The sequence below is a fragment of the Polyodon spathula genome, chromosome 16 (assembly GCF_017654505.1).
Source record: "Polyodon spathula isolate WHYD16114869_AA chromosome 16, ASM1765450v1, whole genome shotgun sequence".
In the NCBI taxonomy this organism is placed as follows: Eukaryota; Metazoa; Chordata; class Actinopteri; order Acipenseriformes; family Polyodontidae; genus Polyodon; species Polyodon spathula.
In genome coordinates this window covers 29,856,329-29,871,708 of record NC_054549.1, presented here as the reverse complement: position 1 = coordinate 29,871,708, position 15,380 = coordinate 29,856,329, and positions in this window count along the sequence as shown.

The window sequence follows — 15,380 nt, the reverse complement described above, 5'->3', positions numbered from 1 at the left end:
GGTTTCAGAATACATAAGAGGAGGCCAATTCTAACCAGTAGGGACATGACCCTGTTTAGAAGAGTGATTTGTCTCTGATTTTACAGGGTTAGTTCTCAGGGTTACAAATGTGTTTTATATAGAACTCTCTCTGAAAGGCCTTCAAGTGAGCTAGTCTTTAGAGGGAGCTGGTCACAACGAGAGAGTTTACTGTCTGAATTTTGCATTTAAAAAAAAAACAAAACACGAGAGAGTATAAATGTAAGAACACAAAATCTTTATTAAAGAAAATAAATGAAAGCGAGCTGCAGTACAAGGCATTCAAAGAGACAGCATGTTTGTATTTAGCCATTCCATCATTTCTCTGGGGGAGGCGGCAACAGCTGTGCACAGCTGGCAACCAGCAAAAACTTGTCCAGCTTACACGGTTCTCTCTGGCTTATAACCCAGAAAACCAAGTTAAAAATATCACAAATCCTAATATGGTTTAATCCGGTTATTAAATTAACACCACAAATACAAAGATACAGCTTTTTCTATTTTTCAAAACCCCATTTTATCCGTTTCAGAAATATATCCACACAAGCATGAAGGAAGAAAAGACTGCTGCGACATCACGTCTGGATTTGTTTACAGCTAACACAGTCTAATATCTCACACAGAATTTGTTTTATTTCAGTGTGAGTAGCGATGGTTGCCTTGTTGTACCAATATTGTCACAGGAGAATATAAATATCCACACAACAAAACATTTGTAATTTAAAGTTCTGAAAGTTGCAGTGTCCAATAATCTATGTGGTCCTATGTCGGACCAGGTCCGACATCATCAAAAAGACATCAAGCACAGGTCCCTAGTTGTTTTTTTCTCCCTTACGGCTCTCTTCGTCTTTTTTCTTCCACCTAGCATTGTTATGCGTATCAAAGGATTGCATGTCTGTATTGGTACTTTATTCGTCTCTCGACGAGGGCATGGTCACGAGTTTCTTATAGTGTCCCGTCAACCGTTCATGTTCATAAAAAATATCATTATTTTATTACTGAACTGTTAGTATTAAACGTCCTCCAAACCACTAAAAACGAGTGATCAGGAGATGATTTATCAGTATGCACTACTATGAAGAGATATGTGATAAATACAGTGAACAAGGAGTGGGGCAGGGCTGGAGATGCAGTACTGAGTGTCCTGTTGATATGCAGTGCCTTTTAAACCTGTTTTACTGTGAATAAAATTACTTTTAAACAGTGCATGTGAAAATAAATTGGACCTGATAGGCGCTGAATAAATGGACTGCAAAGGGTTAAAAATGTTTTTATTCTTGCATGATTTAGCATATCTTGTTGGCAGTCCAGTTTGTCTCCATACCCTCAGGGCACTTTAAACTGTAGGGACACACATTCCCATCTGGGTTTGTGTAGGGTGTCCAATTATTCAGTAATCTACTTACATGTTCTGACTTACAGTATCTGAATTACAGCAAATGAACACAGCAACCGGGACCGGCCTTACTCTATCTCATAGCTTTCCAAGCTGCCTGTACGGATTGTGATTAAGGATTTCCTTTGAGCGTGAGTAGGCTTTATTTGATAACTGCTGCCCAAAAAACAGAGGATGCCTAGAACTGCCTTTGAACTTTAAAACTCAGCAGTGAGACAATAAATCACAACGCACTCTTAACACTACACCCTACTGCTACGCAAAATAACAGTTATCCAATACCCTGTGTGACAAACAAAAGTACCATGGTAATAGAACTGCAGCTAAACAGTACGTTCCCCTAAGTGGCCAGGGCATTGATTTACTTTGTATTTATTGTGAAGAAAGTTTATGGCATACTGTACCACACAATGTCACTGAATATACAGTAAATCCTACTTGCTAGGAAAAGCTTTTACACTATATATTTGCTGTATGCAGGCTACTATTAAGAGTCCAGAGCCAAAGCTTTTTTTTGTGTGCCAAAGGCTACTTGTGTAACTAGTAATAAGTAAACACCACCTTGGTCTTTACTTGGTGTGTATAGTTCAATGTTTATTATGCATTAAAACATTTTAAACTGGCTGATCCCGTGATACAGACATCTTGTTTACTGAGGCAGCACGAAAGTAGCAGCAGGTGTGTTACAGCAGCACAGCAAGCCGTACACAGCCAAACATAATCAGTAAGAGTCAGGAATTATTAATGTGACACAGCCAAATTCATTTTTTGAGATACACATTTTTTTTTAAACTACAGCTATGTGACATCGCACAAAAAACAAACAAGCACGCAGTTAAACTATACTCCTCTCCTATCCAATGATATGCGTTAACAAGCTGTACTGCAAATTATAGTGGCCTAGCAAGTCAAAGAAACGAAGTGCGTTTATCGTGTTTACCCGATCACGGGAACAGAATGACACTTCAGTATGATTGTGTTTACACGATCACAAGCTGTTTAGTGCCCTTGGCTTACTGTGAAGTCATCTTGCGAGTGTTCGACAAAAAATCAACAAATTAATTTGAATTTTGGGAGTTGTTTGCGGACCACCTGGAGTTAACTCTGATCCACAGGTTGGGAACCACTGCTATAGGGTAATGCAAAACTTTTGGCCATAGCTATATGCTGCAAAATGTTTTTAAGACTGACAGCATTATATTTAAGGTATACTACATTACAAAATGTTTCAATGTTAACATGCAAAATATTATCAACTAAACGCTGTTTGGAAGGTCTTTTTGTGATGTGCTTTACTGTTCTACTCTTAAATCATGTGGACAGTAATTTAGTTTCTAATGTGTTATTCCTAATGTTTTTCTTTCTGTATCCAGGAGAGGGGCGACTGGCCTGGCCAGGCCAGGCCAGGTTCAAATGACCGGAGGTAATACAGGATAAACGGGACCGTTAGGTTTTCCTCACTGTCATTCTCTTCTGCGAAGACTGGCGTCAGTTCCAGCACTTGCACATGATTGGGGATCTCCATATTAGTGACCTCTTGAATGGCTTCAGACACCCTGCAGACAGACAGACAGATTTATTATACTGGCCCAAACTTCAACAGTATTGCATCTCTTAATATACAGCATGAGAACTTACTTTAAAGTGTAAATACTAGTACTTTTGAATATCAAAATTAGTATTTCAGAACAGCATTTTTTTCAAGGTCTAACATCTAGCTTGGAGAGGGAAAGGTTCAAATAAACCCCCAGTATATATTGTGTGTAGTAAACATTCCACACCTTGTCTCCATAATCTTTAGCTACCAATACAACTGGCTTATTCCAGCTCCCTTCCAAAAACTGTGGCCATCTCTTCATTTATAACACCCAGGTGAAATATTCTGGCCAAACAATTACCATTCTGTGAGTGGTTTAGGTTCCCTGGCACCATGTCAAAGCAGTGCCAGAATGCAGGAGTGGAATGTTCCTTTCAGGAACCCAGGGAGGTATAAGGTAAGGACTCTTGTATAGTTAAGACTCCCAAGTGGACTGGAAACATATACACAGTCTGGACACTGTTGAAAACAAGTTGCCGAGACTCAACTTGATCCTGGCGTTTTATAAGAAACACATAAATTATTAATGTAATGAAACTCATGCAGAACAAAGAGGTATTCTTTTTTTAATTGAATATTCTGATAAGTGCAAAAAAAAAAATACTGAGAAAAACAATTGCATTTTTGGGCCCAGTTATTTGTCGGTTGTCATATTTTTATATTTAGGGCTTATAATATTAAATAAACACCAAAAAAAAAAAAAAAAAAAGAAAAAAAGTGTGACTGTTCTGACGGACGAAGCCTAGTTGCTGTTAAAAATGCATTTTTCAAAATGATCTTAAGCCTTTGTTCCCTGTGAGTTGGTTTTAGTGGGGTCCCTGTGTTTATTTAAAACCCGGAAGAAACGTGTTGTTTGACGGAAGAGGGAGAAAAAAACAGGAGGGGAAATGGAGGGGGAGGGGAGGTCCAGGATGTTTATCCAACAATGCTGCCTCCCTGCCTCACGCACTCCTCCCTGCTCACTTCATCATAAGTAAGGGACCCCTCTGTCTAATGCTCTGTACACAATGCAGGTACAGCACAGAGATGAAGGTGGGTGATCGATAGCAGTGGCGGCTGATGCCTTTTTGCTCTCAGTCTGTCAATCAGTGAAAGGTGAGGGTCTCTTCTCGGAGCCAGACGCATAGCACATCAACAGACCGTGCAAATCCATAAGCGCCAAAGCTTCATGCAAACAGAGTAAGTAAAGAATGGAAATATAGAGAGACTTGACATAAGTAAATAGACAACCAAGTTTGAAAGAACACCTGTCTATTCTAACACTGGCAAAATATGATTGGGTTTACACTTTGTGGTGTAGCCTTTTGCCTTATGCAAGGCAGCAGTGCGCTGACACAAGATCAGCAATCGTGGTCTGCAGGATTGCAGCCCTATTCCTGGCACAGAATCTGTATTTGGGAGTCCTAGGAGGTGGGTTTACTGGGATTCTTTCACAGGGGTCGGTCAAAGATAGCACACACGTGCTCAATGGTGTTCATGTCTGTGATTGGCCTGGCCAGGCAGTGTTATGATGCCCTGACTCTCTTTCCATATTTGAGCTGCACAGGCGGTGGACAGTCACAACCCAAGATCTGAGAAGAAACTTCTGCCCGATACAGTAACGTTCTCCACAGGTGAGAGTGCCTGTATATGCCAATGGTTATCTGTCCAAAGAGAGCAGGATTTTTATGGAAAAACTCAAAGTCGATAGCCGGTAATCTTACCACTGGGTAGCTGAATCAGGAAAGTGTTACTTTCTTCAAGCGAGAGTGCAGAAGATAGGAGCGGTGTAAAAGCGTCACATCAGAAGAAACCAGGACATTTTGTGGCATTAATATTACATGGAGCAGCCATTCATTGGCAAAAATTAAAAACTGAACCTGCACTGACCTGGTAAGAGATGATAGGAATAGTACTAGAAAAAACATCAACTGCACATCGATTGGGGAAAGAAACGAAACAGCCTTTAAAGGATTTCTGATAATAAAACATTTTAAACTAGTAAAGGAGCTACACTGCATGGCTGTAATCCAATCTTGTTGTTTGGATGACTTTATTATTGTTAAGTTGCGATTTAATGAGTTATCTCATGTGGCACTTCATCCGAAACCCCCTATTTATATCACTGTCTTGAAATTCACCCCAAGCCAGCTATTACAAGACTGTATATTACATTATATTAGATTAATTGTTTTTATAACCTGAAACTGACTGCATTCTGTGACCTAAGCTCAGCTCCTGTGAAGGTCTAGCTATCAACAAGACTTTGTGGGTATAAATCTTTTAAAAAAGTAAACTCTTTTCTCATTTCTTGGTTCAAACCTTGCACTCTTCTCATATTTTTTCTCATGCACATGGATACACTGACATTTTGTTCCGGAATACAGAGAAGGTACACTTCCCTGTTGCATGTTAGTCACAAGGCAGCAGATCCGACAGAGGACAGATTACCAGTTTTTCAAAAGTGAATCTATCTGTGAATCTGTAGATAATTTGCTGAATTATTTAGAAATGTATACACCCGATTATTTTACCCCAGTTTTCTCCCCAATTTACAATTATGTTCCCTCACTAGCAAGTCATATCCACACAGCTCAGGAGAACTGAAGGATCAGAGGGAGTCCTCCAATCCCAAGAACAAGCCAATTTTCTCTTTTAAACCCAGGAACTCGAAAGCAGATGTCAGTGAGCTACCAGCCTCTGGAGGACAAAGGCACGCCTCTGGAGCGACAAAGGCTAGGCCCTGTAGGAGTCTGTCTGAGTGGTCATGGACCGGGACAGTGGGCGCCTCTGTAGACATGATGAGGAGAAACAGTCCCTTCTGGTTTTGCCTTCCTAACCTCTGGGAGTGTCAGAGACAATGTGACCCACAGCCAGGACTTGAACCTGTGTTCCCTGACTCTATGACTCACTCTGCACACCACCACGGCCATGCTTTTACAAGGATAACCATTCGGGAACCCACATCTAGAACAATTGAACCATGTTTACAGTATTATGGGCAGGTCTTTTAAATATTGTGTTGCATATGTCTCAATACAGCCTCTCAGTTGAAACTGCAGTGTATAAATGGTTTGTCCCAAACCCCACCCTGTATTATTTCAATCTGCCACCATCATGTCATCATTACATCAATGGTCTCAAAATGAAATTATCATATTGACTGTAACAACTTATTAAAATGCATGGAGAAGTTTGATAACAAAATGGCATCATGGAAAGGTCAAATGACTCAAAGGTACTGCAGTTCAGCCGAATAAACTCAGTAAAAACTCAGTAAAAACCATTTTGCTCCCCCAGTGGAAAGACTTGTTAGGTAGTCGACAACAACATTCATTAGTCCATAATATTACAAAACAGTGTGTCACCAGTTCTTACTCAGTGCTTTGCCTAAAGTATGTGAATAAATTAACTACACCAACTATAAGTGTCAGGAAGGACCAGGTGAGTGGTTTCTTGCTAGTGTTCCTTTCACAAACTTTGCGCTCAGTTCACAATAGGGCCATATGTTATTTAAAAACGAGTCATGTACAGTGGTAAACAATCTGCATAGATTAAACATTCATACTATTTGTTTTTGTTAGAAAATGGCTGTGTATGACTGTTTGTATCATTCTATTTCTATTTACAACTCATAAGAGCTCTCTGAGTTGTGCTGTGGTCAGTTTTAGATTTCAAAGTTAAAAAATGTAACCCACAAAAAAGGGAGAGCCAAACACATCATTATGTTGCATTACTGCTACAGCATGTCTAAATGGCTGTGAATGGGGGCAGTTCCCACCCCCACCCAAAACTAATTTTAAATGTTTTATCTGAGGTAATGGTTCACATTTACAAACATATTCCTTTCATTTGTAAGGCTGTAAAGTCACCAATTCTCTAGTATTCAGGTCATAATTCAACATTAATAACAAACAACCCTACACTGCTTCCTTTTTCTCCAAGGCCACCAGATATGAAAGGCTAGTGCACTAACCTGCAACTAAAGCCACCTTTGGAGAATGTAAACAAGACAGGACGCTGAAAAAAAGTCCACTTTCTAGTAGAGTGCACAGGCTGAACCGTGGAAGAATGCAGTAAACGGACACCCATTATACAGCAACTTCAAATGTCAATGTTGACACAAACACAAGTTCAGGAAATTCAACATATTTTCCTTGCCTATTATCGACCTCATTACTAACTCTAAAAACTAAGTACAAACAAAAAAAAAAACAATAAAACATTAATAATAACAAAAAAAAATTTTCAAAATAAATTAATAATTAAAAAAACACAAAAAATATTACAGCCAGGTTTTGGGAGTCAATCGTCTCTTCAGAATGATGGTTGTTTTTGCAAAGAGAGAGGAGAGCGAGCAGTCAGGCCGAGAAACCCTTCTTTGTTCAGAGCTGCAGAACGAGACCCTCTGGGACCCCCCCCGAGTAAACAAACAGATCGTTAACTAAAGTAAGATAGTAATTGATAGTTTTCACAGGGTGATTTAAAGGATAATTAAGGATGACACAAATGAGGGTATAATGTGTCACCCAGAGATTCTTAGTGTTTGTCTTCCACGATTGTGTAAATGAGGTTATAGACTCAGGTTTGTGTAAGCTAGGCTGCAGTGCGACTATGATAAATGTGGTCTGGAGGTAATGAATAGTTCAGTGAGTGCTGGGGTGCAGAGTGGAAGGTATGTTGGTTGGAAATAGGATTTCCCTTGCATAGCAGATTGAACAATTCCAGGTTTAGACACACCCAAGCTTGTAACAATCACACAGCAGAGGAGGGCTTTCATACATGGTTACCTGTTACAACCATCTAGAATTAGATCTTATTGAGAGAACAAGATGTATATCAAGACTTAGTCAGTGCTTGTAGGGTGCCAATGGACTGTTGAGTACCTTTGTTTCAGCCTTTTAGTGCGTTTCTCCTCAGAATTGCCGGAGTAGTACAGCATTGACGCTCCATAAAACAGTTGGGTTATCTCCAGGCTGTATGTGATCTGGGAGAGAAACAGAGAGAGAAACAGACAAAATGAGTCTGACTTTTTGTTATTTTTGTTCATGTGGAGGTGCAAGATCTACAAAATGCAACCATTGCCATAGCAACACAGATAAACAGGGGCATATTTTCTGGTGTTGTAGTCGTGGGTACTGTGGTTGTCCATGGCTTCAAGTGGAGAATGACCAGAACCATAGTGGAAAATCTGCCATCCATCACCTCAATTCTGAGCTCAAAAGACATGGGGTCAAATATCCCTTCTGGATTATATGAGAAGGCATTTTTGGAAAACAGCCGTAGTTCGTTCAAACGAAAGTGATCATTTTTACCATTTTAATAAAGACATTCAGGATAGAATTGTTTTTCGATAGTGCACAACAAACCTAGCGCAAACTGGAAGTGCATGAAATCACAGACTGACAGCAGAAACAAAAGTCTCACTTCAATAGTCAATGAGGTAAACAGCAGGTAATAAAAGTATCAATTCATAGGGAGTGTTGAGTCTCAGGATCTGATGGACATACATGACGATTGCTGGGTCCCCCCCCCCAATAACTCCAGACTTTGCTTGCCAGTTGTATAAGAACAATATTAAATAAACTGTCTTTGAGGCATACCGTTGGTCATTGTTGCTGTCAGTCTATCTCCATCAATATCCCAGCAATTCAGCGAGAGGCTTTCCTCAGTTAGACAGCGTGGAGCAAGTTTCTGTTTCATAAAATGGATTGCATTCCAGTGGGTTATCATTAACTTTCTGAGAGAGAGAAAAAAATAACTTTAAATTCAACTACACTTTAATTGAAGTTTGAATAATTCCAATGTAATACAGTGGCACCCAAAAATGTGTCTGTAAAGATATGTTTGATGCCATCGCTCATACCACAAAAAAAGTTTCATTCAACATTATAAAACTAATTACTGTCCATACAAATACAAATCTGCTGTGTGTTAACTATTAAACATTCAATCAACTATAATGTAGCACCCACTGCTGGTCTACTCAAGAGTCCACGCTTTTCAGGAATGGAGAGCTACTTGGAAAGTGGAAAACAGCACCACACTGTGGTGGCTCACTGAATTTCAACACTTCTACTTTCAGGGTTTGTGTGGTGGTGCTGTTGTTAGCGCTCACCCTGAGCTCTAACCTGTATAATCTCAGTCTCAAAATCTAGTGAGGCATTACTGCGGAGTCTTACCTGAGCATAAAGAGAGAGAGAGAGAGAGAGAAGAGGATTTAACTGGAACAAACACTCAGAGTATACCATGCATGATCTACGGTATATACAAAACAGGATGGAAATACAACTCTTACTGCACAGCAGTTTTTAATTTTTTTTTTACCCATTCCAAGTTTAAATACAAGCTTGATACATTACCCTCCAACAAGTACACTGGACAATAAGTAAAGACCCCCCCCCCCCCCCCCCCCCGATCATGATCTCCATCTTTCCACCTCGCTGCTTTCGCTCCTGTGCTGCCAAGCGTCCCTCCGATAACAGGCTTTCACTGGATTGCAGCAGGACTGTTTCTTTGTTAACTTAAGATAACTTAAGACTTGCAATAAGCACTCGTAGGGAATTTGTAGCCAGATCCTGACAAGCCTGTCCAACCCGAGTGGTTTTCCCCTTACCCCAATTGGTTCACAACAGCCAGTAGGATTTCTTAACATTTACAGCAAGCAATTGCTTGCTTTTTTTTTTTTTTTTTTTTTTTTTTAAAAAGGGATGTCGAGTTGAGTTTGAAGACGATCTAATGAAAAATGGTGACCATTATTGATAAAAATGTACACAGGAATGTATCCTCCTCCTACCTGGAATGGGATGGTCCCAGAACAGGTCCATCAGTATACATCCAACATGAACTATATCACATATTTTGCAGGACTGCTTAAAAAAAAAAAAAAAAAAAAAAAAAAAAAAAAAACTTTGTTTTCTCGTTTATTTTGACACTGGACTTTTCCGACTTTTAAAATGTGTTTTTTGTATGTATACGATTATTCGACGTTACAAATCCCTCAAAGTATTAAGCTACTTTGTAAAAAAATAAATGTGCAGTAAAGTTTTCCAGCTTAAATCCAAACTACTGACCTACAAACGTGGGAATGGCTTTGACTATTTCGGGAATTCTTAATTATCCCCATAATTGTTTTTAACCAAAAGCCTTTAACAGTATCAAAAATCACGTTGGTTTCTAAAGAGAATTGCATTAAACCTGGATTACCTCCAAAAAACGCAAATCTGAAAGAGGGCAAGTAGAAGCGCTCTGAAAGAGGATATTTGATACATCTTGTCAGGCTGTATCCGACTCCAAATGAACAGCTTTCCTGGCAACTCAGAACTGTTATACTGACACCTTCCAGGAACTGAGGGAGCTCTGTTTATAGTAGACTCCAGGCAAGCGTGGTCATGCGTTACTGGTTAAAAATATCATCAAGGGAAAGATACCTTCTCAATAAATGTTACTGCATTACAACACTAATGAAATCCTTTGTGTCCAGCCTTGACTGTTTTATTGTTTGGGTAAAGCCTGCTGTAATTGAGCAATTCATTAACTATAGTAGGTATGTGTCCAACACAGTTGGTTTTATCAGTAGAAGCGTCATGTAAATGCAGACCTCTATAACATGCATCACAGCATGTCCGTGTATAGGATAATCAAAACCAGACCAGTGGTTCCCAAGACATAGCCATATGATACCAGAGTCAATCAGGAGTGAGCACTGTTAAAATGTGTTTTACCATGACCTACATTTATCACAGTGTATGGAATTACTTTTTGTAACAAACATTCAAGCAAAATGTCATCAAATTTATACAGGAGACTGGAAAGACCTATTTTAACAACACTATAAAAACGACTAATGGAAGTTCAAACTGGGGGATATACAAGTATTTAGTTAGCTACAATTACTTTAGTAAACTGACATGTCATTGTGTGTTACTCATATTTTATTTGAAATTTCTTAGCAACCTTTTCCAGAAACTTAGCGACAGGGTTTATCTGCATGTGGGCCAAGGTTTGAGCTGGTCAGTTTGATTTACTGTGATACTTCAAGCTGGCATTCATGCTGCTAAGGAAAATATTACCACATAAGGATAAGCATAAGTGATATGCCACAGAACAATCTGTTTACTTGCTTGCTTATCAACCTGTTTGTCAGAGACTACAGCGTCAAACTGAAATAGGCGACTACCTTTTCATTTTTGATAAAATACAGTATTTATACAAGGCAATCCAAAACAGATGTAATGTTTAACAGTAAGATCCGGAAATTAATCTAATGCTTCCCAATATAAGCACAATAAAAGACAATCAAACACTGCTGCTATTTAACTAAATACTTCTAGTGTTTTCTCCCCAGTGGGGATTAATTAACCATCTTGCAATGACATAATAAAACAGAGTGAGGCTGGAATGCAACATAGTTACCAGGAAGCAAACATTCCAGTAATGTAGTTTGGTTCTATGGTTAAATGTATATGTACAACTCAATTGTGGAAAATGTTTGATTTATCAAAATGCCCAAATGAGAAGGTAGAACATTTTGACTACTTTCACAAGCATTTTCCCCACAGACTTAAAGTTCTGCAAACTCCAGCTTGAAAAACGTCTTACCTGAACAAATACAAACTACCACTAGAGGGCAGTAAACGTACACATGTCTAGAAGAACCATTATATTTCTTCCCATTTGACAGTGAATAGGCGTGCTGGATCCTTAACTGATAAAGAAACTTAACTATTAAAATAAAAAATAGCACGGTTAGATTTTACTACAGTTCTTTTTTTTTTTTTTTTTTTAAAACATTAAGTTTTGTTATCGTTGCATTACTGTACCGATAACAGGAACCCAATTCTGATAACCTGATGTTAAATTACACATTAGAGTTTTTCAGTATTCTGTTTAAAAAATAAAAATAAAAAAAGCTTTAAAATGAGTTGTAATCTTGAAATTGTATTTACGTATAAAACCGACATCCCGTTCCTGTCGAGAGACACTGAAACTCAACAATAACCCCCTACTGGTCCCGCACCATTATACCATCAGTTAACTACGGTATATTATCCAAATGTCTCAGTAGCCCGTTAAACATATTGTTCTTCCCTTATAGCTGCATGAACAGCTCCTAATAATCAACTTGCAGACGAGGGTGAGATTTCAAGCATGATCACTTCAGAGCAGACTTACCACGGGGCTGGTTTTTCAAACTACCGGCACCTATTGATTTCAATAACACACCTAAAAAAGAGAAGTTAAGCAGCCCAGGACTGTGGACAGGGCTTGTGGAAGTTTCAAACCCAGAATCAATAACCGACTAATACTATGCAAAATCAGTAATATCATGTATTTATTTTTTATATCAAATTAGAAGAGAATGTGTTTAAAATAATAAATTGCACAGACTGCTCAGATTATTGAAATTAAGTGTGACGTTTCTATGTTTGTTTAAGTGCAACAGAAGAATCAGTAAATAAAGCCATTATTCTGATGTAATACTAGAACACGAATTGCTCGGATCAAGATTGAATCCCATAAATAAATAGAACATGAAGTTGCGGCTTATTTATAAGACTATATATTTGAACACAAACTGTTTAGAGATGTGATGTACGTGTGTTTTGTGTCATTCTTTTTTTTTTTTTTTTTTTTTTTAAACAGAAAAGCAAATCTAATTAAGAAAACACATGCAGGTTTACATTTTTCTAACTATGCAGCAAGTCATTTCAAAACATTTGTGTTACCAATGCATTTCTCAAACCAAAGTACACAAATTCGACACTAGATGGCAATACTTTCAAGCAATTGGTTAAAGAAATAAAAATAATAATAATAATAATAATAATAATAATAATAATAATAATCCAAACGGCCCATCGAGCACAAAGGTAAACCATATTTTGTACTGTTTATTCGTATTATTTCGTTCTGTAAATACGTGTTTATCGCATGCATAAATATAAATATTGTACATTCCAACGTTTTATCAAAACAAACAATTAAATGACTGTGGGAACACTTTTGGTGCACGGCATAGGCCTACGGCAAGCAAACTCGTGTAGTTTACAGTACTAGTAGGAAATAACACATCTTTGTATGCTTAAATAAAACAGATGTTTGTTTAACATTTAAAGTTCCTTACCCCATTTCCTCGCTGCAGTGTTGCGACTTCACTGCATTCCTACCACCACAGGTGCGAATTACCGGACCATTAGGAGCTGTTCAGCTGACCCCACTTCCATTATTAACGAGAACACTGCTCAGAAAGACATATACACGTGCCACATTGCAAAACCCAAACAGTATTGCAATGTGACATCAAACGCCGTAACTGGATATTAAAATAACCTGATTATCAATATTCACAGTTAACACTTTGTTTGTTCTGTATTTAAACTACATAAGTATGCAATGTAATGTAAATAAAGGAATCAATATAGCACTTTGCGGTGTTCTAATGCAGTCGTGCATTGTAGAGGTGCTACACATTTATATGTGTTTCTATATCGGTATACATTTATATAATTAACCCATTCACTACTAAAACCCTGCAAGCGTTACATTTCGACGAATCGAATCTTTTAGACTACAAAACTAATCAACTCTGCATAATAAAGCAAGTCAGATGCATTTCTTACGTTTACTATCCTCCAGGAAAACAAGAAAAGAAAAAGTTTATTTGCTCAGTCAAAACGGTCACTAGGGAAACAGAAAAAATGTGAACGTCTGTTTTGCTTTTTTCCCCTGTACTTTAGTGCAGTGTAATCATTACATAATAAATACAATATAAATTCATTTGTATACACACATAAATTAATTAACTATCTATATACCGTATCTATCAATATACTTGGTACGGGGATTTAACTCCTGTATAAAATGAATGTGTTTTTTTTGTTGTTGTTGTTGTTGTTTTTTTTGTATACCTAGAATAACGCCACATATCGGATATTTATTATTATTTTATACATAATATACCTGCCGAATCATATACCTATTTGATCGTGTTGATTGATTTGACTACCACGAGTACCCAGCTCACAACTGATCCTTAGATATCTAACTGTCACATCACTGGCACCATCATTCAGTTGTTTAACAGTGAAAATAAGAGTTCAGAACAATGTATCAATAACAGAGTTTTTTTACTGCATGGATTATATATATAATATAGTATCCTGAATATATATATATATATATATATATATATATATATATATATATAGCAAGTTTTTTGCAAGTGAGAGTGTGTGTGTACACTTAGGACATTGCCCAGTTGTAATTACTGTTCATCAACAGTGTCTTGACAAGATCTGAAAATTGAATTACAGCAGGCCTTTGGCAGCTAAAAATAAATAAAGCCCATGTGACCCAGAAGCTCTGGTATCAGATGCAACGATCAAACGCAACGCCAGCCTTGAATCCTATCTTGACCGCGTGCTTTACGGTCACCTACTGAGCACTCACCCCATTGTTGCAATTCCCCTTAGGGGGTCGGTGATAAGAGAACTCGACGTGAAGAACTTCTTCAGTTACACTACGCGATGGTGATGGTAAAGACATATTGTCAAGTTTAACTGGTCATACTGCATTAGTATCAAAGAGAACAAGCCTAAAAATACTGTATTTAATGAACAGTAAAAAAAAAAAAAAAAAAAAAAAAATCCAATGTGTGAAACTCCGAAGGGCTATTTAAAGTAAGCAGATACACATTTCAGTGTAGATACTGGTTCCATCCAGTGACCTCCCAGCTTAGAAACAGAAGTGTGGCTGAAATGCAATGCGTTTAGAGAATCAATACCAGATTACCTACAACAATCACTGATTTTATCAACCCGTAGAGAATGGGGTTAATTTACAATGAAGCCGACGGGCGAGTATTTTAGGGTCTGCTCTAAACCAGTTTTGAGTGATGTGTGCGCTTTTGAAGTGTGCGTTCGATTTTCAAATTATAATTTATATAGACGAGAAGGAAATATCAGTCTTCGTTTTATCAAAGCTACCTTTTCACAAACAATATGTATTAAAATATAACACAATATTTGGGTCGTCCTAATATTGAATAAGACTTAACTTTACAAAGATTGAACAAAAGGTCATTAAAACAGAACATTACAATTAAATAAACATTTTAAACCGCGTGGCTCCTATTAAACTTTACATTATTGTCGTTTCCTTCCCTCAACCGCTGGTTGTCCACAAATCACGCTATATTGTACAATAGTGCTATTACGAATTCATTAAACAAATGTTCAATGTTTTTAAATCTAATAACAAAGTCACATCGTACAATTAAATGTACGTTATTGTTAAAGTTTCGGAAGCACAAATAGATAATCTGCGTTGATTTATGTTTATTAGCTACGTGTGTTGTAAGCTTGTGTGCCTATAATGTTTTGTAGTTCC